This window comes from Rattus norvegicus, chromosome 6, assembly GCF_036323735.1.
Source record: "Rattus norvegicus strain BN/NHsdMcwi chromosome 6, GRCr8, whole genome shotgun sequence".
NCBI lineage: Eukaryota > Metazoa > Chordata > Mammalia > Rodentia > Muridae > Rattus > Rattus norvegicus.
Genome location: NC_086024.1, coordinates 55,741,884 through 55,766,736, shown reverse-complemented (window position 1 = coordinate 55,766,736; position 24,853 = coordinate 55,741,884). Strand labels below are relative to the sequence as shown.

At 42.7% G+C, this 24,853-nt stretch overlaps 1 long non-coding RNA gene and 1 pseudogene across 3 annotated transcripts; both read left to right on the top strand.

Moving 5' to 3' along the window:
• The first annotated feature begins 433 nt into the window (after nucleotides 1-433).
• LOC134479122 (transcription initiation factor TFIID subunit 3-like) lies at nucleotides 434-8,091 on the top strand (annotated as a pseudogene).
• A 4,111-nt stretch (nucleotides 8,092-12,202) lies between these two features.
• LOC108351223 (uncharacterized) lies at nucleotides 12,203-24,482 on the top strand. Of its 3 annotated transcripts, none has more exons than XR_005505885.2 (3): nucleotides 12,203-15,640; nucleotides 23,697-23,880; nucleotides 24,184-24,482. It is a non-coding gene; the product is annotated as an uncharacterized LOC108351223 (long non-coding RNA). The 3 variants fall into 3 exon arrangements; XR_005505884.2 differs by lacking the exon at nucleotides 12,203-15,640 and adding an exon at nucleotides 17,899-22,490; XR_010052636.1 differs by lacking the exon at nucleotides 12,203-15,640 and adding an exon at nucleotides 17,901-21,688.
• Nucleotides 24,483-24,853: the final 371 nt, after the last annotated feature.

Below are 24,853 nucleotides of genomic sequence, written 5' to 3'. Positions count from 1 at the left end.
ATGCAGTAGAAAGAGACCTGTGTATCATGCACTCACCTGGTAAATAGTAATGGACATCATGTATGCACACGGGAAGTAGTCCTAGATATTATGAACTCACATAGGAAGAATTCCTACATACTACGTCCCAGAATGGGAACAAATCCTGGATACTGTGTACACATATTAGAAGGAGACTTGTGTATCATGTAACCCATGGGAAGCAGTCCTGAATATCATGTACATGCATGAGAAGAATTACTACATAACATGTTCCTACTTGTGAAGAAGTCTAGGATATCATGTACTTTCATGGGAAGAATTTTTCCATACCGTGCTCTGGCATGGCATGCATCGTCAACAGCAACAGTCATGAACATCGAATACCCACAGGGGAAGCAGTCATCCATATCATGCACCCTCATGGGAAACAGACCTCCAGTGTTGTACCTACATGGGAGATGACCTGGATACCAAGCACTCCCACAGGAAGAAGTCCAAGGTATCATGTACGTGTGTAGGAAGCAGTTGTGGTTGTTCTCCCCCCATGGGAGTAGTACTAGTTATCCTATATCGGCATGGGGAAAGTTCTGCATATCAGGAAGCAATAAGGGAAGCAATCCTCTGTATGTAACACCTATATGGGACAAAGTCCTGGATATAAGGTAACACTGAGGGAAACAGTCCTGCACATCATGTTCATGCAGGGGAAGACCTGTACATCATGTACCCACAATGGAAGAAATCCTAGCATGGTGTGACATCCTGGATGTCACGTATCAACATCGGAAGCAGGGCTGGCTACCATGCCCTTGCAGGGGAAGCAGCACCGGGTATGTTGTATCTGAATGAGACACAGCACTGGGTGCCATGTACCACATGGGGAAGAGAGCTGTGTGTCATGCATGGAAAGGGTCTATGTGTCACGTACCTGAATGGGAAGCAGCGCTGGACATCATGTATCACATGTAAAGAAGAGCTGCATACCATGTACAGACCTGGGGAAGACGTCGGGGCATCATTTACAACATGAGAAGCAGTTCTGAATAGTATCTACCCTCTTTTTTTTTTTTTTTTTTTTTGGTCCTTTTTTTTTTTTTTTTTTTTTTTCGGAGCTGGGGACCGAACCCAGGGCCTTGCGCTTCCTAGGTAAGCGCTCTAACCACTGAGCTAAATCCCCAGCCCCATGTATCTACCCTCTTGAGAAATAGTCCTGGATACCATGTATCCACCCAGAAAACAATCATGGATGTCATGAAAGCACATGGGAAGATATCATGGGCCCACATGAAAAGAAGTGTGGATATTATGTACTGCACAGGAAGTTCTTCATATCATGTGCACACATAGGAAGCAGTCTTGGGTATCACATACCTGCATGGTTAGGCATCCTAGATATCATGTACCCACATGCGATAACATCTTGGATACTTTATACATAACATTGAAAACTGTCCTGTGTATCATGTAAACTGCATGAGAGGCAGTCCTAGAAATATACCCGCTAGTGAAGAGGTTATGTATATGCGGGACCTGGGTAGGGAGAAATCCTGGATATATGTTAATTGCGTGGGACAAAGACCTGGATACTTTATAACTACATGGGGAAAAGTACTGTATCTGTGTAATATACTATCGTGGTAAGTAGTACTGAATAGCATAGCATAGTATGGGGAGCAGTCCCTCATATTGATACCCACATGGGATTATGGATAGTATTTCATGTACTCACATGAGAAGCAGTCATGTATCTCTTGAACCCAAATGGGAAGAAGTCCAGAATGTCATGTTCCTGTATTGGAAGTGGTCTTGTATACCATGTACACACTGGGAAACAATCGTAGGTATCATGTACTCTCATGGGAAGATGTCTTGCATCTCATGTAGTGACATAAGAAGCAGCCTGGATATGTGGTACCTGCTTGGAAACAAGTCCTGGATCTCATGTTGATATGATGTATCCTACATTGGAAGCAGTTCTGGATCTCATGTAACAGCATGGGAAGCAATCCTGGATAGCAGTGTCTATATGGTAAACAACCTGAAAATGCAGCATTCCTTTGGGAAGTTTTGAACGTCTGTACCCAGACTGTACAAAGTCCTAGGTGTCATGTATCAGCATTGGAAATAAAACTGGAATACTAGGTACCTGTGTGGGAAGCAGCCCTGGTATGTTATACCTACATGGGAGGCAGGCTGCATATCATGCTCCCAAACTGGAAGTCGTAATGGATAATGTGTACCCTCATGCTAAACAGCCCTAACATGGTTGTACTGGCATGTAAAACAGTCTTGGATCCATTGACACTCATGTGAAGCAGTGCTGCACATGTTCAATGTGCGTGGGAATCAGTCCTGGATGTTATACATGTGACTAGCATTCCTGCATGTGTTTAACCTGCATGTGAAGCAGTTCTGTATATCATATAACAGCATGGAGAGCAGTTCTGAATATCAATGTACCATCATGGCCAAGAGTCCTGGATGTCATGTTTCTGCAGGAGAAGGGTTCCTGAATACGCTGTACTCTCAAAGAAACCAGTCCTGGATTTGGCACACACACAGGGGAGCATTTTGGGATATCATGTGACTTTATGGAAAGAAGTCCTGGGTGTTATGTACTGGCATTGGAAGGATTTCTTGATGTCACTTACCTGTATGGGAAACTGTCCTGGATATCATGTTCCTAATTGGAAACAAATTCTCACTAACAGGGGCCACATGGGAAGAAATCCTGAACATCACAGATCTGCACAGAAAGCTGTCATGGATACATAGTACCACATGAGAAGAAGTTCTGCATAGCATGTGCTCACATTGGAAGCAGTCCTAGATATCACATGTCTGCAGGTAAAGAATTCCTTCCATTCATGGACCAGCATGGGAAGAAGTCCTAGATACCATATCATATGTTCACATGATTCAAAGTCCTGGATGTCATGTACCCACCTTGCAAGCAGTTGTGTATATTATATATCCACATGGGAAGCAGTCCTGGATGGCATGTCTCCATTTGGAAAGTAGTCCTGGAAATATTGTACCCACATGAGAAGTAGTCTTTGGTATCCTGCACCCACATGAAAAGGAGTTCTAGGTATCATGTACCTCACAGGAAACAATCTGGATATCATATACCCACATGAGAAACACTATTAGAAATGATGCCCACGTGGGAAGGAGCTGTGGCTATGAACTACCCACAGGGGGCAATAGTTTGCATATCATACAATGGCAAAGGAAGCAGACCTGGAGATACTGTGCCCGCGATGGAAGAAGGGGTGCATGTCTTGTGCCCTCATGGAAAGGCACCCTGCATATGATATACTGATATGGAAGAAGTCTTAGATACAGTGTATCTGCATAAAAAGCACTGCTGGATATCACATATCCAACTCTGGAACAATGTGAACCTTATGTACATTGATGAGTAGAAATTCTGAGTATCATGTACCCACATTGGATAAAGCCCTGAATTCCCTGTACCTACTTGGGAAGACGTTCTGGATATCATGTAACTGCCTCAGAAACAGTACTGGATATGACCTACTCATATGGAAAACAGTCCTGTATACTAGGAGCTTAGATATCAGTCCGTTGAATGAGTAGAGTTCCTACACATCATGTACATGTGTGGGAAGCCCACAAGTAAAGAAACTACTGCATGTATTTTTTTTTCCTTCTCTGATTTTCCCACCCAATCACAAAGATTTTCTCCAACTTCCTTCCTGCAACTCAACCCATTATCCCAGCCTCCAACACCAGGGGGCAGTCCTTGCAAACACACAAACTGAACCAGAAACAGGTAAGCTAACTGAATATCTTCACCACTCCCTGGTCTCCTCCAAACTCAATCTCCCTGTCTCATCTGTAGTTCTGCAAAAGAAGACCGGATGCAGCCTTGCTTCTCCTCCCTGTCCCTGTCTCCTGTGGCTTTCACAGACCGTCTCTACCTAACCTCTTCCTTGTCCTACTCAATATTTTATTCCAGCCCCCAACTCCAGCAGGAAACCCCTTCTAACTCACAGCCTCTCCTTCCAGGGATACGGGTAGACTGACTACAGATCTTCATCTCGCCCATCTCTCCCTCTATTCTTCCAGACTCAATCCCTCGGTCCCACACCCTCAGCTCTGCAACAGACCACCTGATACAGCCTTCTCTGCCCCGTGCCCCCATCTACTCTGGATCCACAAATCTTCCCATCCAAACCACTCTCCCTTCACTTGCTGCGTTATCCCAGCACCCAATTCCAGGAAGCACCCCTGTAACCCATAGACCACTCCTGTGAGGAAAGCAAGAAGCTGCCCATAGCTCTTCCCTTCTCCTTCTGTTCCTCTAGAGCCAATCCCCCAGCATCACCCTAGTACTATACCATACTTCCTGGGGTGATCTTTCCCCAGTGTCTTCCCTCCCCTGTTCCAGTGAGGCCAATTTTAATTCCAAATAAGCAGATCCTGGAAGAACACTCAGTTCTCCTCCCTCCTGTGAACCCATTCAGACCTCTAGCCTACCCCCTTCCTAAATGTCATTTCCCATATCCCAGAAACATATTTTACTTGGACCCCTCAGTGGCCGTACCTACCAGGTCTGCAGAACCATTTCTGCCAGGCAAGGCAAAGCCATCAGACTGTCCTAAATCAGAAACCAAGAAAAGAAAACAAAAAACACTCACCCAACAGACAAAACCAGAAATCAGCACCCAGACCTATAACCAAACCAATTCCAGATGCCACGATGCCAGCCCCAAACACAATCAATAACAACCAGGGCACTATGACCACATTAGAGCCCAGCAACCCTACCACAACAGTCCCTCAATTCCACCATAACTGAAGCACAAGAAAAAGACCTTAAAACACCTGCATGAAGGTAATAGAGGCCCTTAAAGAGGAACTTAATAAATCTCTTAAAGAAATTCAGGAAAACACAGAGGGAGAAAATCAATAAAAACAGCAAAACACAAAGAGTGGAAGGAAATGAGTAAAATTGTTCAAGACCTGAAAATGAAAATAGAACCAATAAAGAACACCAAAACTTAGTGAAAATTTTAGGAATTCAAAGAGAAACTACAAAGGCAAGCTTTGCCAACAGAATCCAAGAGATGGAAAATATAATTTCAGATACAATAGAAGAAATTAATACATGGGGCAAAGAAATTGTTAAATCTAAAGAATTTCAAACACAAAACATGGAGGAAATCTGCAATCCTATGAAAAGACCAAATCTAAGAACAAAAGGGATAGAAGGAGAAGAAACCCAAAAGCCCAGAAAATATTTTCAACAGAATTATAGAAGAAAATTTCCCTACTTAAAAAAGGAGATACTTGTCAAGGTCTAAGAAGCATACAGAACACAAAATAGATGAGACCAGAAAAGAAAGACTCCTCAACACATAATAATCAAAACACTAAATATACAGAACAGAGAAAGAATATTAAAAGTTGCAAGGGGAAAGGGCCAAGCAACATATAAAGGCAGACCTACTAAAATTACAAATGACTTCTCAGTGGGGACTCTAATAGCCAGAGAGACCTGAGCAGATGTTCATCAGATACCAAGAAACCACAGTTGCCAACCGAGACTACTCTACTCAGGAAACATTCAATCACCATAGATGGAGAAGATTTATTCTATGATAAAGCCAAATTTAAATAATATCTGTCTACAAATCCAGCCCTACAGAAGGTTCTAGATGAAACACTTCAACCTAAGGAGGTTGACTATACCCATGAAAACACAGGAAACAAATAGTTTGAGAACAGCAAAATCAAAAGGGAAACACATACATACATACATACATACATACATACATACATACATACATACATACACACACCAACAACAATACAACAAGAACGAAGTAACAGGAATCAACAATCATTAGTCCTTGGTATCTCTCAAGTCCATGGTCTCTATTACCCAATTAAACAATAGACTAACAGGATGGCCGTGGAAATAGGATCCATCCTTCTGCTGCATCCAATAAATATACCTGAACATCAAGGATAGACATTGCCTCAGGGTAAAGAGTATTGGAAAAGATATTTCAGATAAATGACCCTAAGAAGCCAGGTGGTGTAGCCATTTTACTACCTAACAAAACAGACTTCAAACCAAAACAAGAGATAGGAAAGACCACTACATACTCATCAAAGGAAAAATTCACCAAGATGACATTTCAATTCTTGGCATCTATGCCCCAAACATAAGGGCACCCAAGTTTGTAAAAGAAACACCACTTCAGGTTAAATAACATATTGATCCTCACATATGGATGGCAGTAAGCTTCAATACTCTTTTCTCACAAGTAGATAGGTCATCCAGACAAAAGCTGAACAGAGAAATGCTGGAGAGAGCAGACATCACAAACCAAATGGAACTAACAGATATTTACAGAACGTTTCACCCAAACACAAAGAATATACCTTCTTTTCTGCATGTCATAGGTCTTTTTGGAAAATTTACCACAATTTAGACACAAGTCTCAACAGATACAAGAAACTTGGAATAATGTACTGAATCCTATCAGACCACCGTGGATTAAAGTTAGAGATCGATAACAACAGGAACAACAGAAAGCTTACAAACTCACAGAAGCTGAGCTCTCTGCTGAATGAAAAGTGGGTCAAGACAGAAATTAAAAACCTTATGGAATTGAATGAGAAGAAATCCATAATATACCCAAACTTCTGAGGCATAATGACATTGGTTCTAATAAGCAAGTTTGCCTACATTTAAAAACATCTGGGGAGATCTCATACTAGCTACTCAACAGAACACCTGAAAGCTCTAGAATGCCAGGAAGTAATCAGACGTAAGAGGAGTCAAGTCCAGCAGCAACAAATCAATAAAATAATCTGAAATCAATAAAATAGAAAGACAGACAGGAAGGAAGGAAGGAAGGAAGGAAGGAAGGAAGGAAGGAAGGAAGGAAACAACATAAAGGATCAGTGAAACTGAAAGTTGGTTCTTTGAGAAAATCAATAAGATAGACAAGCCCTTCCCCAAATTAACTAAAAGGAAGGAAGGGAGGGAGAGAGAGGGAGGGAGAGAGGGAGAATTCAAACTGACAAAATAAGAAAGACACTGAAGAAATCCAGGGACTCACAAGGACATACTATAAAAAACCTGCACTCTACCACTTTGGACATTCTAAAAGAAATGGATAATTTTCCTGATAGGTACCATGTACCAAAGTTAAATTAAGACCATGTAAGCATCCTAGTCAGATCTATAATCCCCAGTGGAATAAAAGCAGTCATTAGAAGTCTCAGAACCGCTCTTCCCATGGCTGCTGCTCAACATGGCGCCACAGAAAGATAAGAAGCCTAAGAAGGGGTTGGGGACTTAGCTCAGTGGTAGACTGCTTGCCTAGCAAGCGCAAGGCCCTGGGTTCGGTCCCCAGCTCCGAAACAAAGAAAAAAGAAAGAAAGAAAGAAAGAAGAGAGAGAGAGAGAGAGAGAGAGAGAGAGAGAGAGAGGAAGGAAGGAAGGAAGGAAGGAAGGAAGGAAGGAAGGAAGGAAGGAAGAAAGAAAGAAAGAAAGAAAGAAAGAAAGAAAGAAAGAAAGAAAGAAAGAAAAAAGAAGCCTAAGAAGTCAACCTGGAGGTTTCATTTGGACCTTACTCATCCAGTAGAAGACGGAATTTTTGATTCTGGAAATTTTGGTACCTTCCCTAGTGACTATCTAGGGTTTTCTTACCTAGATTTGCATTTTTTTTCTGTTTGAAAATAGGAACGGTTTCTATGGGAGAAGGTTAAAGTCAATGGAAAAACTGGAAATCCTGGAAATGTTCACATTGAACTCCTGAAGAATAAAATCGCAGTTGTTTCTAAGAAACAGTTCTCAAAAAGGTATTTGAAATATCTTACCAAGAAATACCATAAGAAGAATAATCTCCATGATTGGCTTCCTGTGGTCACATCTGACAAGGAGACTTAAGAACTTCGTTATTTCCAAATTGGTCAAGATGAAGATGGTTCGGAGTCTGAGGATTAATTGGCCTTTGCCTTTAGTAAAATGGAAGTGTGCTAAAGAAAGCTAAAATCAGACTGTATGAGCACATAAAAATCATTTTACTCCATAGAAGAAGTCTCAAAACCAAAAGGGAGCCTAGGGACAGATGGTTTTGGAGGAGAATTCTACAGAACTCTCTATGAGATGTTACTTCTAATACTTCTCAAATTATTACACAAAATAGAAACAGAAGGAATATTGCCCAATTCATTTTATGAGGCCAAAGTTACCCTGATAAGCAAACCACAATAAGATCCAACAAAGAAAGTAAATTCCAGACTCATTTCCCTTACGAACATAGATGTCAAAATACTCAATAAAATAATTTGGAAACCAAACCCAAGAACACATCAAAAATATCATTGACCATGATCAATAGACTGCAGCTCAGAAATGCAGAGATGCTTCAAACTATGAAAATCAATTATAAATAAACTTAAAGACTTCATAACATGAGGATACACTATATACAGGACTTTTGCATATACATGACATTAATGACTATTTTCCACACTAGTACATGGTATGCCAGACTTCTTGCCATGTGGTACAATATTTGGAGTGCTGGTTTTATATATATATAAATATATATACATGTGTGTGTGTGTGTATTTACAATCCAGCCATTGCCCCACCTCCTGGCCCCCCATCCCCCCAGTCCTCATCCCATTCCTCTTCCCCTGTCTCTGAGAGGATGCCTTCCCCTTCACCAGGCCTCCCCCCTCTCTAGGGCTTCAAATCTCTAGACAATTAGGTGCCTGTTCTTCCACTGAGGCCAGACCAGGCAGTCCTCTGCTGTATGTGTGTTGGGAGCCTTGGACCAGCCATATATGCTGTCTGGTTGGTGGCTCAGTTTCTTGGAGCTTTCAGGGGTCTGGGTTAGTTGAGGTTGCTGGTCTTCCTATGGGGTCGCCCTCCTCTTCAGCTTCTTCAATCCATCCCCTAATTCAACCACAGAGGCCCCTGACTTTAGTCCAGTGGTTGGGTTTAAGAATCTGCATCTGTCTCAGCTTCTGATTGGGCTTCTCAGAGGACAGCCATGCTAGGCACCTGTCAGTAAGCACACCATAGCATCAGTAATAGTGTCAGGCCTTGGTGCCCCCACCCCATTCCCATTAGAGGAATCCCAAGTTGGGTCAGTCACTGGACCATCTTTCCTTCAGACTCTTCTCCATTTTTATTTCTGCAGTTCTTTTAGACAGACACAATTCTGCTCAGAAATGTTGACTGTTGATTGATGATCCAATACCCCCACTTGAGGCCTTGTCTTTCTACTGGAGGTGGGCTCTGTAAGTTCCCTCTCCCCACTATTGGGCTTTTTGGCTATGGCCACCCACCTTGAGTCTTGAGAATCACTACCCAGATCTCTTGTACTTTCTAGAGGGTCCTCCCACCTCCCTCCCTACCCCACCCCAAGGCTACATATTTCCATTCATTTTCTTGGCCCTCTCTGGGTTTCTCTCCTGCCCCCCCCCCAGGTATCAGTTCCCCTTTCCCCTTTTCCCCTTCTTCAACCCTGGTCCCTCCATCCCTCTGCCCTCTGTGATTGCTTTCTTCTCCCTCCCAAGTTGGATTGAAATATCTTCACTTGTGCCTTTCGGCTTGTTAACCTTGAGTTCTGTGGGTTGTATCCTAGGTGTTCTGTACTTTCTGGCTAATATCCACTTATCAGTGAGTACATACCTTTTAGGTCTTGGTTACCTTGCTCAAGATGATATTTTATAGTTCCATCCATTTGCCTGCAAAATTCATGACGTTCTCATTCTTAATAGCTGAATAGTATTCCACTGTGTAAATGAGACACATTTTCTGTATCCATTCTTCAGTTGAGGGACATCTGGGTTGTTTACAGCTTCTGGCTGTTACAAATAAGACTGCTATAAATATAGTGGAGCATGTGTCTTTGTGATATGGTGGGGCATCTTTTGGGTATATGCCCAAGAGTGAGTGGTATGGCTGGGTCTTCAGGTAGATCTATTTCCAATTTTCTGAGGAACCACCAGATTGATTTCCAGAGTTGCTGTACCAGTTTGCAATCCTACTAGTAACGAAGGGGTATTCCTCTGTATCCACATCCTTACTAGCATGTGCTGTCACCTGAGCTTTTGATCTTAGCTCTTCTGATTGGTCCTGATTACATGATCCCTTAGTAAGGCAGTCCTAGATATGTTGTACTGCTTGGGGAACAGTCCTGGATATGTTATCACATGGGGAGCAGTCCTGGGTTTGTTTTACCTGCATGGGAAGAGTCTTTTATATCATATTCCCCAATATGTGGCAGGCCTGGATATCATGTATACATATAGGAAGAAGTCCAGGAAGAACTCCAGGATATCACATACACACATGGGTTGGATTCCTGTTCCCTTATGGTGCAAAGTACTGGATATCCTGTACTAGCCTAGGAAGAAGACATTTATGCCATGTACCCACATGGAAGGCTGTTCTGAATATCACACATTTGCATGAGAAATTCTCCTGGATATCAAGTACCTGTATAAGCAGAAGTCCTAGATATGTACTCTTCCTGTATGTTATGCATCATCATTAGAACCAGTCCTGAATGTTATGTACCCACATGGGAAGCATCCCTGGATATTTTGTACTCACATGGGATGTAGTCCTGGATGTATTGTACATGTATGGGAGGCAACCTTGGATGTGTGTTACCAGCATGGGATGAACTACCAGATATTCTAAATTGCTTCCCACACAGGCACACGATGCCCAGGACTGTGGCCCATGCTGGGACATAAAATGCAGGACTTCCTCATATGCACATGACCTCCAGGACTTCTTCCCAAGTTGGTACGTGATGTGGTAAATAGCTTCCTGTGTGCATACATTATATACAGGACTCCTGCCCAAGCAGTTACACAAAATCCAGGACTTCTTTCCATGTGGGTACATGATGTACAGGACTTCTTCACATGTAGATTCATGATATCAAGAATGTCTTCCCATGTCATCATATTATATGCAGAGCTGCTTCACATATGTGTATGATATACTGGACTCCATTCCATGTGGGTACATGCTATTCAGGAAGTTGTCCCATGCATATACATCATAGGCAGGGCTGCTTCTCCTCCAGGTAATACAATCTAAGAGCAATGCCACCTCTGATATTTCCAGAGATTTTTACCTTGGGGATGCATGATGTCCTTGCTTTCTTCTCTTACAGGAATAAGATATCCAGTTTTCTTCCTGTGTGAGCACCCCCAAAACAGACTGCCTCGCCTGTTGGTTCATGATATCCAGTCCTTTTACCCTGCAGTATCCAACAATATCCAACATTTCTTTTCCTGTGGGTACATGTAATCTGTAGTGTGTAATTTTGTCTATTCCGCTTAAAGTTCCCAAAGTCGCACACGCACACCTGTCCAGGAGCTGTCTCAGATCCAGGAATAGAAAACACATAGACACAGACACAGACACAGACACACAGACACACAGACACACACGCAGGCACACACACACACACACACACACACACACACACACACACACACACACCAGTTATTCTCAAAATGTCTTTGCTAACTCAATGACAGGGCACTCCTAAATCTTCTGCTACCCCAGGCCCAGTCAAGGAAATTACCAGAAAACTTACACGGCTGCTTGGCTTTATCTCCTCCTCTACTGTGTCATCCCCTTCTCTGTCCTCCACCCCCACTATCTTCTGATTCTCTTCTTCTCCCTTGAGGAACATGGAAGTCCCACCTCTTTCTTTCTACCCAGCCAAAGGCCACTGGCATCTTTATTGATAGATCACAAAACCATTTGTGGATGAGGACCTTCAGTAAACACAGATCAAAGCATCAGAACCACCCCCTACAGTAATCTAGTAATTCTTCCCTCGTGGATACAAGATATCCAGGACTTTGTCTCCTGGGAGCACCAGATATCAACAGTGTAGGTACATAATATCCAACATTGCTTTCAGTGCTTATACAATACTGGAGATGTATTCCTTTAAGGGTACGTTATATCCAGTAGTCCTTCCAATGCAGAAACATGATACTCGGGACTTCATACGATATGGGTACAGTACACAGATGCCTTTGTCTCACGTGGGTATAAAGTATTCAACCATTATATACATTATATCCATGACAGATTCCCAAGTGATTCTATGATACATACTATTTCTTCCCACTGGCATACAACATGTCTGGATGGCTTCTCAGATGAGAACATGATAGCCGGGACTGCTTCCTTGCAGGTACATGGTAATCGGGACTTCTTTCATGGTCGTACAAATATGGAGAATTTCTCCCGATGTTTGTACATAATATCCCTGGTCATTGGCCTATGCAGGTACAAAATATCTAGGACTTCATCTTCTGTGAATACCATGTATTCAGGCCTGCATTCATCCAGGTACCTTATCTTCAAATTGCTTCCTGGGCTGGTACAGGACACTCTTGGATTCTTCCTGTGTCTGTATGTGTTATTCAGTACTTCTATGTGGGTATGGATATGTGATGTTGCTTCCTGAAAAGGAACATAGTATCCTGGGCTTCTTCTAATGTGAGTACATGATATAAGCAGGATGCTTGACTTGCATGCACATAATATCCAGGTCTTCTCCCCATGAGTATATGATATTCAGGACTGCTTTCCATGAGGGCACAGAATATCCAGGACTTCTGTCCCAGCCGGCACATGGCAAACAGGTACTCATTCCATGTGTATGCTTCCCATGCATGTGCATGAGATCCAGAACTTCTTCCTATGTGGCTACTTGATAAGCAGGGATTCTTCCTGTGGGAGCATGTAAACCCCAGAACTGATGCCCATGTTTGCACATGAAATACAGGTCTTCTCTTATTTTTGGTTATGAGCCTAGTCTTTAATGGCAGAGCCATCTCTCCAGCCTAGGACTTCTGATTAGAAGTACATGATAAATAGTACTACTTCCCCGTGTGTACCGGTAAGAAAACATGCTTCTCACATGGGTACCTGATGCCAAGGACTTCTTCAGCTGTGAGTATGATATGCAGCAATGCTTGCCATGCATTTGCTGGGATTGCTTCACATGCAAGAACATGGTATCTAGGACTGCCTCCCATGCCGTATTTCCATGCAAGTACATGATACTCAGGACTTCTTCCTATGTGAGTACAAGATTTCCAGGACTGTGTTCCATGCTGGTACAAGAAATCTAGGACACTTTCCCATGCAGTTACCAAATACACAGGCCTTGTTCCCATATGGGTACAGGATGTCCAAAATTTCATCCCATCCTGGAACAAGATACTCGGAGTGTCTTCTCATGCATTACTTCTTGTCAGGCAGGAGCATGATACGCAGGACTTCTTTCTACCCAGGTGTATGATATCCGGGTTTGCTTCTTATGAAGGTGAGTGATATATAGGTCTTCTTTCCATGCTGTACACAATAAGCAAGAATTCTTCCCATGCAGACACATGATGTCCAAGACTGCTGCTCCTGTTGGTATATAAAATGCAGAGCATAGGGGTCCACAACAACCAGTACCTCTTCCTGTGCATGTACCAATAGACAAGATGGCTTCCCATAAGTGTATACCATATCCAGGACTTCTTGCCATGTGGGTACATGATCTAAGGAATCCTTGACTTTTACATGATATCTAGGACATCTACCCATGTGAGCACAAGGTATCCAGGACTTAGATCTATGTCGTTTGCCACATACCGAGAACTGCTTCCTATGCAGGTCCATGATATCCAGGATTTCTTCCAACATGGGTACATGATGCTGAGGAATTCTTCCCATATGTATGCATGACATCAAAGGCCACTGCCCATGTTTGGCACATAAAATTGCAGAACTCCTTCTCTTAAAAGTACATGATAACACGTACTTCTTCCCATATGTTTACCAAGAACCAAGACTGCCTCCCATGTGGATGTATGCTATCTAGGACTTCTTTAAGTGTGGAAACATGATGTGCAGCTTTGCATCCCATGCATCGAAGCTGGTGTTATTTCTCCTGTGAGAACATGATATCTAATATCCAGGACTGTTCTCCATGTGGATACCCAATATACAGAACTTATTCCCATGTAGATACCTCATTGCTTGGGCTTCTTCCCATATGTGCACATGATATCCAGGACAGTTTCCCAGTGAGACACATGTTATCCAGGATTCCTTCCCACACAGGTAATAAGATTTCCAAGACGCCATCCCACGCTGCTACAAGATATCCAGGACATCATTTCATGCCAGTATCACATATGCAGGCCTGCTTCCCTCGCAGGTACATGATATCCAAAGCTGCTTCCCGTGCTGGCACTTGATTTCTTTTCGTGTGAGTACATGACATGCAGAACTTCTTATGAAGATATATGCTATCTAGGACTGATTCTAATATCAATATATGACAAATAGGACTTCCTACCATGGAGTCACATAATATACAGGGCTGATTCCCAAGTGATTTCATAATACATAGGACTTTCCCATGTGGTTACACATATCCAGGATTACTGTCCCATGCATATACATGGTATATGGGAGATCTACCACTGCTAATACCTGATATCCAAGATATTTTCACACTAGGTGCTCCTTCCATGAAAATACTTGATACACATATCTTCTATCCATGTGCAGACATAATATCCATAACTTCTTTCCATTAGGGAAAAACTAATCAGGATTTCCTCTGATGCAGACACCACATAGATGGGCAACTTCCCATGCAGTTACAGGATGTCCAGGATTTTGTTCATGCTTGCATATGATATCCAGGATTCTTCCCATATGGGGTACTTCATACCATGTGAGTTCCGGGTATTCAGGTCTTCGTACCACACTGGTACATGATTTTCAGACCATTCCCATGCATGTACTTTAAACCTAAGACAGATTCCCATGCAAGCCCTTGGTATACATGACTTTTTCCCATCCAGGTGCAACAGGACTGCTTCTCCTGTGGTGACATAAAATCCAGGACTGTTTCCCATGTAGATATTTGATATACAGGACCTGCATACATGTGATAGCCTACACTTCTTTTCATGATGTCCAGGACTGTTTCCCAAGCTCGTAATTGATATGTAGTAACTTCGCATGTGGATACATCATATAGGGTACCACATCATATAGGGTACCACATCATATAGGGTACCACATCATATAGGGTACCACATCATATAGGGTACCACATCATATAGGGTACCACATCATATAGGGTACCACATCATATAGGGTACCACATCATATAGGGTACCTTCCATGCAAGTACCACACATCTCGGAGTGCTCCACACAAAAGGTAAATGATGTTCCTAACTTCTTTCCTTGCTTGTCCATTGTTCTCAGTACTTCTTACCATGTGGGTACCAATCTCCTAGACTGTTCGGCACACAGTTATGTTATAATCTGACTTTATCCATTGCAGGTCCATAATACACAAGTCTGCCTCCCACGTGAGTACAATATATTCAGGCCTGCTTATCTTGTGCAATTTTTAAATCTGTACCTACTTCCAGTAGAGAACAAATGAAACACATTAAATCTTCCCATGCAGTTATATGACATCCAGGACTTCTACCCTTGCAGGTATGATGTTCATCATGGCTTCCAATGCTAACACATGACCTCCAGGATCTTGTAAGATGAGGGTGCATGGTATCCAGGCTTCTTCCATGTGGGTACGTGGTGTTCAGGACTTCTTCCCCTGCATGTCTGCGATAGGCAGGACTTTGCTGTGCGGTGCATTGGTGCAACAAAGTTCTTGCTCTTGTAAAAATAAAGCATGCCATGTTCACCGTGTTTCCAGCAAACTTTCTACCTAGGAATCAACAAACAGCTGTTCTGATTAAAACAACTTCAGAGGTAGGAGCAAAACTGGCCACTTCGTTGTAAGTCGGATTTGGGTTTCACAATAGCAGAAGTACGATGGTTTTTGCAATTAGTGTGGCATTTTTTTTTCACTTCTGCATGTGTTTTCTAAAGATGACACCATGTGCTGTTAAAACTTAAAGGTTTAGTCCTTTCTTGTTCTTTTTTTTCTTTGTTTATTTTAATTTTATTTTTCTTGGATATTTTATGTATTTACATTTCAAATGTTATCACCTTTCCCCCTTCTCTCATGCCTCCTTCACCCTCCCCCTGCTTCTATGAGGATGCTCCCACTGCCACCCGCACTCCCACCTCACCCCCGCATTCCCCTACACTGGACCAAGGGCTTTTCTTTCTTGTTCTTAACCCTAATGGTAGCCCTAACCCCCTTGTGCAGCTTACAATAATAAGCTATGTGCCGTGCTTTGATGGGAAACAATCACCACTGCCTTCCATTGTTTTGTTGGCTTAACAACGTTCTTGCTCTTGCATAAGTATCACCCCTTTCACTGTGCTCTTTAACCAGACTGCTTTACCTGAGAACATGCACACATATGTTCTGCCTCAAGAAATGTTAGAGTTGCAGGAGTGAAACTGTCCACTTTGCTGCAAACGGGATTCAGGGGGCTGGAGAGATGGCTCAGTGGTTAAGAGCACTGGCTGCTCTTCCAGAGGTCCTGAGTTCAATTCCCAGCAACCACATGGTGGCTCACAACCATCTGTAATGAGATCCAACTCCCTCTTCTTGTGTGTCTGTGGATGGCTATAGTGTACTCGTATATAAAAATAAATAAATTAATTTTAAAAAATGGGATTCAGTTTCCACTGCAGAGGAAATATGATGGTATTTGCATTTAGACCACTAGGTGGTGTTTCAGCCACTTGTGTTTTCTGAAAATAACACTGAACCATGCTAAAATTAAAGTCTTATGCGCTGCTCTAGTTTCCCTTCTTGTTCTTAACCCTAACTCTAAATCTAACTATGAAGTCCTTTTGACGGGATATAATAATAAAACCATGTTCTCTGCTTTCTTGCAAAGCAGTCAGCCATTGCTTCTTTTACAGTACTTTCCTGTGAGTGCACAAGTATGGCAAAGTCCTAGTGCTAGTAAAAGTATTGCTATTTTAACTGAGTTTGTAACAGCCTTCTTTATGTAGGAATTAAGCACAGCAGTTCTAGTGAAAGCAACTTCAGAGTTGTAGGGGTAAAACAAGCCATCTTGATGTAAAAAGAAAAATCACTTTTCACTGCGGTAGAAGTATAATGGTTTTTTGCAAATAAGACTGCAGTGGTACATAACTGTAACCATAGCACTCAAGAAGCTGAAACAGGGGATTGACTGGCTATCCTGTACTATCACAGTAAACAAAACAACAACAGTCTAAACATCAAACAAGACTTCCACCTACCCTTTTCCTCTCCTTCAGGACTGTACATGTCTTAGTCACCATTCTACTGCTGTGAAGAGATACTATGACCAACACAACACAAGGCAGAGATCATGGCAGCATGCAGGCAGGCACTAGAGCAGTAGCTGAGAGATATATCAAGATGCACAGGAAGAGAGGATGAGAGCGAGAGCAAGAGAGAGAGAAGAGAGAGAAGAGAGAGAGAAACAGAGACAGAGAGACAGAGAAATAGAGATAGAGACAGACAGAGACAGAGACACAGAGAGACAGACAGAGAGAGACAGACACACATGGCGGGGGTTGGGGAGAAAGAAACACTAATCCTTCTAATCCTTTCAAACAATTTCACTCTCTGGTCAAAGTTTTTTTTTTTTTTTAATTTGATTTAATCTTTTTTACAGTCCAGAGTTTATCCCCTTCCTGGTCCACCCTCTGACTACATCCTATACCTTTTCACCTGGTCTCCAAGAGGATGTCCCCACCCCTACTCCCACCCTATCAGACCTCCCCACTTCCTGGGGACTAAGGTGCATCTTCTCTGACTGAGTCCAGACCTGGCAGTCTCCTGCTGTATATGTGTGGGTGCCTCATCTCAGCTGGCGTATGCTGCCTGGTTGGTGGCTCAGTGTCTGAGAGATCTCAGGGGTCCAGGTTAACTGAGGCTGCTGGTCCTCCTATAGGGTCGCCCTCCTCCTCAGTTTCCTCCATCTTTTCCCTAATTCACCCACAGTGATCAGCAGCTTCTGTCCTCTGGTCGGGTGCGCATATCTGCATCTGACTCCTTCATCTGCTTGTTGGGTCTTTTGGAGAGCAGTCACGATGGGTCCCTTTTTTGTGAGTGCCCCAATAGCTTCAATAATAATGTCGGGCCTTGGGACCTCCCCTTGAGCTAGATCCCAATTTGGGTTAGTTGCTGGACCTTCTTTTCCTCAGGTTTTTCTCCATTTATATCCCTGCAGTTCTTTCCAACAGGAACAATTATGGGTCAGAGTTTTTTACTGTGGGATGGCAACCCCATCCCTCAGTTAATGCCCTGTCTTTCTGCTGAAGGTGGACTCTACAAATTCCCTCTCCCCACTGCAGGGCATTTCATCCAAGATTCCTTCCTTTGAGTCCTGAGAGTCTCTGACCTGTCTTTGGTGCATTCTGGAGGGTCCCCCACCTACCTCCCAAAATTGCCTATTTCCATTCTTTCTGCTGGCCCTCAGGGCTTCATTCCTGTTTCCTCACCCAATACCTGATCGTGTTCTCTTCCTCCCCTTCTTCCTGTTCTCTTTCCCACCCAGGTCCCTCCCTCCCCCTTTGTGGTTGCTTTCTTCTCCCCACAAGTGGGATTGAGGCATCCTCACTTGGGCTGTTCGGCTTGTTAACCTTCTTGAGTTCTGTAGATTGTATCCTGGGTATTATGTTCATTTTTTGGCTAATATCCACTTATTAATGAGTACATACTATACATGTCCTTTTGGGTCTGAGTTACCTCACTCAGGATGCTATTTTCTAATTCCATCCATTTGCCTGCAAAACTTAGGAAGTCCTCATTCTTAAAGCTGAGTAGTAATCCATTGTGTAAATGAACCACATTTTCTGTATCCATTCTTCTGTTGTGGGACATCACTATAGTGTGTGTTCATAGATTTAAGTTTTAGTCTTGTTATTAAAGAAAATATATTGGCTATTAGCTAAGTAAAGGTAACCATATTTTCTGGTATGTCCTTCTGCTCAAAAATGCCTCTAGGGACTGGGAATATGACTCGATTGGTAACCCACATGCCTACATGACCAAGTATAGCATAAACTGGATTTGTAGAGAAGTCTGTGGTCCTACCACATGGAAGACAGAGGCAGGAAGTTCAGAAGTTTCAAAGTCATTCTCAGCTACATATCTCTGGCATCAAGTTCAGCCTTGGGTACATAAAACCCTGTCCCCCAAAAAAGAAAAGCTTTCAGAGTCTCAGCACTGGTTCATCTCTTTAGATATTTTAGAACCAAACTAAGGTGACCTCAGAGGCCTCTCTTGGCTGACTTCTTGGACAGATGCCCTCCAGCTGGCATTCACTGTCCTTGAGAACATCTATGAAGATAACTTACATGTTTGGCTTTATACCTATTGCTTCATAAAGTATATTTCCACACCAAAACCATTCATAAGAAACTTGGTTAACCATAGGATGGTAAAATATGCATAAAACTGTTAAAATCATGCTGAACAAATAGGATAATGAATACATGGAGACACATTATAAACTATTATATCATAAAAATAAAGTAGACAAATATACCACTCTGAAATACAGTATGGAAAGGAGGAATTTAACAATTCTAAAGTTGAAATTGGAGATTTATCTTAGTGGGAGAATCCTTGCTTAGCAGAAATGAAACCCTGGATTCAATCTATAGCACAAAGTAAAATAAAGTAAAAGATGATAAGTAGAGTTGAGGGTGTGGCAGCTGGTATAGTCCTCTCCCAGCAAGCAGAGCCCTGGGTTCAGCCTCTAGCACTGACAAAAGCAAAGAAACAAAAGTTAATAGAGGGTGGGAAGTGTAGACTAATAGTAGAGCAGTACTTGCCTACTATGTGTGAGTTGTGGGTTCAATTCCCAGTACCACCTCCCAAATATATTAGTTGAATATGCACACATGATGTCATTTGCTGAACAAGGAAGAATAAGATAACGACTTTTAAAGGTGGGTGTAACACAGAGCACAGTGATTAATACGTTTACCTTTATAAAGTTAATCAGCATCCGTTCACTCTGTGCTTGTGTCTTCATCTGCTTTCAGAAAGTCCTTCATGTTCAGCTCCCACAGGGATCTACTTGTGCTAAGATTTTTCAATTGCCTTTCTTAAGCCAGAAGATGTGATGAGAGACTTGTTCAGGGACAGTTTTTAGTATCAATGAAATTCTTTGAGGAACGTTACAACCCCATGATGCCACTGCCTGTTAATGAGGATGAGTTAATTATCTTCTATCTGCCTGTAGAAGATTAAGATCTGCTGCTGTGACCAAGAGAGAAAGCAGAAATGAAGACGCTTTGACTGTGACTGGACTCTGGCTCTGACCCTGACTGGACTCTGACTGTGACTGGACTCTAGCTTCTGTGCTGCGGTTTTGTCTGTACACCATGTCCTCCAGTCACCCTCACGGTGCTTCAGACTGCACACGCTCTAAGTAAAAGTCACCAGAGTTCTTGTATCCCATAATTCCATAAGCCCCAAAAGAAAGTAATGGCCACTCACCTTCTCATTGTTTCTGATTGTCTGTTGGTGGCCATTTGTTGTTGAATCATGCCATGCCTGAAAAATCCAGCCATTCAGAATTTTATCTTCAGTTGTAGGTGACAGAAACCCAATTCCAACTGTCTTAAATGTGGGAGTGGAGGTTATCCGTGAGGGATTTGTGTAAATGAACAGGTTAGGTATGTCTGGTTCACAGTTCATTTCTGCTTTCACTCTCAGGCAGTTCCTAGACATGTGACCATAGGTGGCTCTGACCTTGAAAATGTAGCAGAAGTGTAGCTTGGTCTTCATGTGAGTCCTGAACAAATGGAACAGGGCCTATCCCAAAAGCTGTTGCCTGTCTGTGGGATACGTTCTTCTAGCTGGGCTGCCTTGTCTGATCTCAGTGGGAGAAAATGTGCCTAGCCTCTCAGAGACTTGATGTGCCAGCATGGGGGGATACCCAAGGCCCCATCCACTCAGAGGAGAAGTGGAAGGTGGTAGGGAAAGAATTGACTGTGAGGGGCAGTGAGTAGGATGCAAAGTAAATAAGTAAAAATATAATAAAAAAAGACATTGAGTTTTCTTTTCTGAGAAAAAGAAATGGCACTTTAGCTCTCTGACCTAATTCCAGGTTTATGACAACCTTCAGTCTGTGTCTAGAAACACTGAATATTTAAGGAGCATGCTCACCATCAGGAAAATACATCATTAAAAAAAAACAAACCACTGCAGTGAGGAAAAGAAACTGGTGAGAGAGGCGCATCACTGATATCTGAGCAATGAGGGGCACAGGCAAAAGGAAGCCACACCTTCAAGGCTAACTTCACCTGCACAGAGTTTCAGGCCAGCTAAAACTACATAGTGCCACAGTAGACAGTGTAAACCAAGCACTTGGAAGACTGAGGCAACATGGCCATGAGAGTGAAGCGACATTGGACTACTATCAAGACCCATTTTCAAACAAAACAAAACCCTCACAGACAACAAAACCCAAATGTGGTGGTTTGTATATGCTTGAACCAGGGAGTGGCACTATTAGAAGGTGTGGCCCTGTTGGAGTAGGTGTGTAACTGTGGGCTTTATGACCCTCACCCTAGCTGCCTGGAAGCCAGTCTTCTCCTAGCAGCCTTCAGATGAAGATGTAGAACTCTCAGCTCCTCCTGTACCATGCCTGCCTGGATGCTGCCATGTTCCCATCTTGATGATAATGAATTAAACCTCTGAACCTGTAAGCCAGCCTCAATTAAATGCTGTCCTTATAAGAGTTGCCTTGGTCATGGTGTCTGTTCACAGCAGTAAAAACCCTAACTAAGGCACCAAAGCAACAACAAATCCCACACAAAACTATTGCCAGTGTGCAGGCAGAGCTCCAGACCTCTGGATATAGCTGGCTGTGATGCAGCTGCTGCAGCTGCTGAGGGAGGCAGCCTGGCAGCTCTTTAGACAGCGGGATGGAATTAAATGTCCAGCAGTTCAGCTCCTTGGGACAGGAAAAGACGAAACACTTTTTACAGAAAAACGTAAGAATTCATTCTCAGCAACATTATGCATAATAGACAAAAAGGGGAAACAATCCAAATACCCATTAGTAAGTAGGTGGATAAAAATGTAGCAGGATCATAGGATAGATTATTTGGAAGCCATTAAAGCATCAAGTATACACTTAGTACATGCTAAGGAACTAAGTTTAACAAGTCAGTCACGAAGAATAATACTTCATAGGGTTCCATTTACTTGAAGTGTCCAGGATCATCAAACCCACAGACAGAGAGTAGATTACCAACTGCTTAGAGCTGGAGGCAGTAGGAGAAAATGGAGGCTTGAATACAGACATGAATGAGGGATTTTGTCGGCAGGTCATAATGATCATGTTCTAGAACTGTGGTGATGGGCACGCACCTTGGAATTACTACAACTACTGAATTGTAATAAAGGCTGAATTTGGTGTGTGTGTATGTGTGTGTTACAGCACATATGTGGAGATCTGAGGACAACATTCAGCAAGTGGTTCTGTCATTCCACCCTCTGAGGTACACGGATCAAATTTCAGGTCATCAGGCTTGGGGTGTGTGTGTGTGTGTGTGTGTGTGTGTGTGTGTGTGTGTGTGTGTGTGTGTACTGCACACACGTAGAGGTCAGAGTTGTTTCCCTCCACCGTGTGGGACCTGGGGATTGAACTCAGGTCGTCGGGCTTGGCAGCAAGCCATCACCCTGGCTCTCAAGTGCACACCTTATGTAAGAGAACTGTATGGTCTAGAGGTTCTATCGCAAGATGCCCAGCATTGTGTAAATAAATGCACCAGCAGGTGTTTGCTTGCATTTCTTCCTGCAGCTTCAACAGCAGCCATGGAGGTCTTGGAAGAGAATAATAAATGTCCTTCGCGAGCTGCAGCTGGGACAGCTAGCCTTCATGAAGAGCTCTGTCTCCGCTGACACGATTAACCTCTTAGAGTGTTTAAAGCTTGATGTGTTGACCTGCCAAGTACACCAGGTTTTGTACAAGGGAAAGATGCCGCAAAATTGGGTCAGCAAGAAGGGTTTGTCCTGCATCAGTCACCATTCACATACAAGTTATCAGAGTTGAAGGTGGTGTGTGCAGTCCAAATTTCAGCTTTTGTAAAATCACCAGCCCCAGTTTTGGAGATCGAACTTGGACTTTTGTGGATCATAGGTCCAAACTTTGGTTTTGATGGAAATCTTTCTAAACTCTACTCCTTTGTGGAATGTACTCAGAATAAATGAGGATGGTACGGCTGGACCTCACAGAGAAGTGGGGTATGATCCGGGGTTGACAGCACTGTGCTGCTCACTTTACAATGCAGAGGGTCCTGTAGTCTGTGCCCTGCCATGCTTGCATTTTAACATTTACTCTCCTGCCTTTGTGCCCTAGCATGGCACTTCACACAGAGTACTGTAATCCATTTGGAAGTAGAATGCAGAGCATAAGATTAACTGGTGTCTTTTAGGTTCTAAAGACAAACTGTAATTTCTAGCTTTATAACAATGGAACTTATGGGCTTTTAAGGAGGTGTTAAATAATTAAAAGTTAAAATGTAAATATAGATATATTTACTTGTGGTAGAGCCTTTTTAACACTGGAATTTTTTTTCTCTCTCTCTCTAGAATTCCCCCAGGACAGTACACATCTTCAATTTTAAAATGTTTTCTCGAAACCTTAAGGATACAAAGTGATAGCCCCCCCACCTCGTTCTAGTGGAGGTTGTTTCTTTTTGCAGATGGTTGTCACTGCTGCCTCAGTCTGAACATACAGTGATGTCCCCGACCATCTCAGCCTGCCCACACTTGCTGATCCCTCGTTCCCGTTACCGTCTGCTTCGGCCGGGGCAGCAGCGTTATCTCTTCTCATTCAAAATATTTCTGTCCAGTGTTTGTGGAGAAGCTGTATATGTACATCAGGAAGTAAGTCAGGGGAGACGGGGGGGGGGGGGGGGGGGCTGTGCTGAGGACAGCGGCCGCTACATGGATGGCTGTTTGGTTTAGATAATCCCCAGCTAATCAAGTCAATGAAGGGGGAGCAGCTCAGCTGCACGTTGATAGGACATGTCACCTTCCTTTGTTTTCTCACTATTGCCAGAGGCGGCAAAACCATTTTAAACAATAAGCATAAAATCTAACCGTAAATATTGGTATAGCCAAGCACTTACCATAAGTATTGGTGTATCCAAACACTGAGGAGTTTATTTCTTTTTTTAACAATTTCAGAGTTTCATTGCTATTGGTTGTAAAAACATGAATTAAAATCTGGAGCTGGAGAGAGGGCTCAACAGTAAAGAGTACTTGATACTCTTGTAGAGGACTCCAGTTTGGTTCTCAGCACTCGCATGATGCTTTACAACCATCCATAACTCCAGTCCTGGGCCTCTGGCACACTCTTCTGACCTCCACAGGCACACATGTGGTGCACAGACACACATATGCATAAGATAAAAATTTTGAATTAAAACCTTAAAACATTTAGCATGTATCTATTATATTGTCAAAATACAATAGAGAAACAGAAATAGTGTATGTGATTGACGTCCTTGAAAGTCGACAGGAACGAGGTGTGTATTACGTGCTGTGCTTACATCCTAGCATCTGGCTTAGTGCCATCTGTTTATTACTGGGAGGGTAAACAGACAACGAATGCAAGCATAATCCTGCCACCTGCAGAAAATAAAACATCACAGCCAGGCTTGGTGCCTAACAATAGCACAGGCAGGAGAAAAATCTGTTCTCTTATAAACTTAATATTAATTTTAGCTCTAAGTATAGGTATAAAAATGAGAACACTTGCAAGGAATCTAGTCAAAATGTGTTTACTTAAGATTTACACTCCTCCATTACTGGTGAGACTGCACTTTGGAAATCAATCTGGCGGTTCTTCAGAAAA